The sequence below is a fragment of the Cibotium barometz genome, chromosome 26 (assembly GCF_041138505.1).
Source record: "Cibotium barometz isolate CiBa-2024 chromosome 26, ASM4113850v1, whole genome shotgun sequence".
Taxonomy (NCBI): Eukaryota; Viridiplantae; Streptophyta; class Polypodiopsida; order Cyatheales; family Cibotiaceae; genus Cibotium; species Cibotium barometz.
The window spans coordinates 22,211,934-22,216,169 of record NC_141071.1 but is presented as its reverse complement, the minus strand read 5'-3'; positions in this window follow the sequence as shown (position 1 = coordinate 22,216,169).

Genomic DNA, 4,236 nt, shown 5'->3' with positions numbered 1-4,236 from the left:
GGTGAGACTAGTCATGGTGCGGTCATCAAAGAGACACCACCCTTCCAAGGCTATGGTGGACTACATGTGTCATAGAGGAGGTGGACCTAAACGAAGTGGAAAAATTAAGAGATTACGTACATCCAAGAAATGTGGATGCACTTTCAAAGTGCAAGTGGAATACATTGACGGCAAGGATGAAGTGTGTATTTCATTAATCCAATCCATACAAGACATGAACCAAGCACAAGAAGTGACTCGTATCACTTGCCAGTTCACCCATCTGTTATTGAATGCTGCACGGAAGATTTGTTTGATGTGGGAAGCTCTTGCCATGTTGCAAAAATGTCCTTATCTAAAGAACGATATCATATGGAGAGAGCATCTACTCTTGACTGCGCTATCTATAGGTTCTTCATGATTCCCAAAGAGGTTTCTTCATTGTCATATTGAATTTGCACTGAAGGTACTTTTCTTGATCTTTGTTCATGATTAAATATGATAAGATAATTAAGAGTGATCCTTTGTTTATGAGTAAATATTGTTAGATCACAAAGAGTAATTATTTGAGTGCACCAACATGATGCAGGTAAGGTTTCAAAAGATGATTAGGAGTCAATGTACATGGAGGCTTTAGCATTGAAACAACAAGAAAAGGTAGTGTATTCTAAACTTCATAGTACTTTGGAGATCTCTACCATATGTGTTACATCTTGGTATATCACACATTGTTGTTATATGTAGGTGTTATATCGCCAACCTTATAATCCAAGTGTAAAGGATGCCAAAGATAGGCCATTCATCTTCGTTTTGCAAGATGACTGGATGTTGGAAATGGCTTTATGTTTCTCTAAAAACAACTCATGGACCATAGATAGCACTTTCAAGACAAACGTATTTGGGTTACCCTTATATGCTGCAGTGCTACCAAATCAACTTGGTATTGGCATACCAATTTGGTTCATGTTGTGCACATGTGATGTGGGAGCCCACGATGAAGTCATTGCCTTGGAGTTGACACTGTGGATTGTTTTCTCTATAATGGGTCATGTTCATCCTACCGCACTTGTTATTGACAAGTCACAACAAGAATTAGAGGCTATACTCAAGGTGGTGAATGAAGATCCATAATGTTGGGAATTTCAAGAGAATGGAACAACGATTCAGATTGCATGTCACATCTTGCTATGTTGGTTCCATACCAAGAAGGCTTGGGTTGAGAATCTTCTTCCACAAGTAGAACTAATCCATTTTATAGTCAAGCTTATTTATATTTATATATTTGTGGTATATGCAAACGTTGTTTGTAAATTCAAGTTCCAAAGGAGATGAGAGATGACATATATAATTCAATGTCAAAACTTATGCATTCAGTTTACGGAGGATAATTTTGAGGGAAGGTATCAACTACTTCTACAGAAGTATTCAATCCAAAACAATGTCATCCGTTATGTTATAAACGGTTGGTGTGGACATAATTGTATGTGGAGAAAACAATGGCCAAAGTTTGGACGCCTTTTCAACTATGGAAATGTTGACACGACAAATTTGGTGGAGCGGCTCTGGCAATATATCAAATACACACTCTTGGAAGCTCGTATAAATTGATCCATTTTGGATTTAATTCCTGACTTGTGGGCGATTCAAAGACTGGCAGTCACATGGGTGGAACCTTACTTGGTTTCTTTAAGCAGAAGCAAGAAATAGGTATATGTTTTTGACTTGTTTTTTTGTGTAGCTTGCTAATTGTTCAAATTTATAATCTTGCTCTTTTATTCTCGTGTGATAGCTGATTCTGGCCGATTTAGCATCAAAGGATCATAAAAAAAACACACTTTAAAATTGCTTGAAGGAGAGAAGATTCTACGCCGATATGAAGTTGACCCATCTTCTTTGGAGATTGTGAATGAAATGACATTATTATTCAAGGTACAAAGTAGCTCAACACCAAGTCAATGGTACCATGTCAGTATGCAAAGTAACTATTGTGATTGTCCAGATTGGATTAGTGAATGCATGCACCTTTATGGCATCCGATTAATAGTTATGCGGCATTTTTCTCATTTGCGTGCTATTCTTCCAATAATAGACAATGCACATGAGATGGTGTCTCCTCCAATGAATGACATATGTGATAAGACAAGTCCCGAAGAGGAGATATTTCAATGTATACAAGAAATTAAAGACTCCTTGTCATCAATCCAGCAAGGAATACCTAAGAGAGGTGCCAAAGAAATGGAATTTGTCTTGCATCAATTCAAGCTATCTAAAGATACTATTGCATCATTGGTGTCTCCAAGCCAAATCAATATGCCAACTCGATGGAATGTGCGGCAAATCCAAGAAAATGTAACCAACACTCATCGACTTGGGCATGGGGAAGCACAACCAAATCTCATATCACCACCAATAGAGATGGGTGCACAAGGTTCCGCTTGCAAACCCAATAAGCCAACACATCAAACTGGCATTCTTAAAAAGAAGCATCAACGTGGTCGACATCGTGTACATTTTGAGAGAAGGTGAGAAAAGGCCTCGAATTTGGTGTCCACATTGTTGCACCAAAACGTTGCTAGTGGATTCAACAATTACTATCTCATGTCATACTTGTCATGCCTTGCTACCTTTGAGCAAGAGACGGCTCTACCGAAGGACTAACGAGTCTCATTGGCAAGGAGGTCAAAGTTTGCAGTGATGCTAATAGTTTTTATTGTAAAATCACTTCTTGCAAGTATGGTGACTTGCAAGATGAAGAGCGGTCATTCTCTTTGATTCTTCCAGATGCAAATGAAATTCATAACATTTTTGCATCTCAAGTAAGGATCTTGCTCATGTATACACAACACATGCCAACCGAGTTATTATTACGTTAACTCCCTTGCAACTTTCCATAATTCAAGTTTTTGGTGTTTTAAATCTCTTATTTATACAGTCAATGGTACCTTCACTGCCCGAGATTACTTTATACAACATTGTAGTATAGGTCAATAAACAAAATTAGCAATAGAGTTAATAGTTGAGATTATTTTTTCAACAGTGCACTCAGGTCTTTGTTGTAAAAGTAATCTCGGGTAGTGAAAGTAATCTCGTGAAACCCGAGATTACTTTCACAGCCCAAGATTACTTTTACAACAGAGACCTGAGTGCATCGTTTCATTCTCGGGCTGTGAAAGTAATCTCGGGTTCCCGAGATTACTTTTACACCAGAGACCTGAGTGCACTGTTTCATTAAGTAATCTCGGGCAGTGAAAGTAATCTCGGGAACCTGAGATTACTTTAACAACCTAAGATTACTTTACACAACATTGTAGTTTAGGTCAACAAACATAATTGGCAATAGAGTTAATAGTTATGCAACAGTGTACTCAGGTCTCTGTTGTAGAAGTAATCTCGAGCTGTGAAAGTAATCTCGAAAACCCAAGATTATAGCCCAAGATTACTTTCACAACAGAGCACGTAGGTGTCTGTTTCATTAAGTAATCTCGGGCTGTGAAAGTACTTTCACAGCTCTCCGAGATTACTTTATACAACTTTGTAGTTTAGGTCAATAAACATAATCAGCAATAGAGTTAATAGTTTTTGAGAATACTTTACAATAGAGGTAATAGTGTGGTCAGTAATAGATGCAAAATCTCATACAAAAGATATCGAATCTCATATAGAAGATGTAGAATGTCAATAAAATCTATTGATGACTTACGTCTAACTCAAGATTCTTGCATTGTTGCCTCTTTCAAGCAATTATCATGTGCAAGTTCAAGAGACACAAATCTTATTGACAGTGAACTTGGTTACATGGGAACCATAGTCGGCATTTATGAAGTATCGTATCGTATATTCAAGCAGGTAAATGACATCTCTCTTCATGCAACAATGGCATGTAGATTTCTTGAAGCTATACATAATTCTAAAGTTTTGATTCGTGTATTTTGACAGGTGGTTTTGAAGGTGGATTGGTTTCGTGCCGAGTATAAAGGCAATAATGCCACAATGAAAAGAGAACCGTCCGGATTTTGGTCCGTTGACTCCTTGAAGTTATTGCGTGCAACAAAAGAGCCTTACATTCTACCAACTCATGTTGAACAAGCATTCTTTTACAAGAATACAGATGCTCATCCATGGTGGCAAGTTGTGCATGTCCAACCTAGAGGTCGACACTTGTTGTTTGATAGCGTTGACTCTGAGAAAGCGGATCAGGATGAATTGATTATGCCCTCGAATCTATACACATCGACGTTAGACAGGTGTAGAATTCTT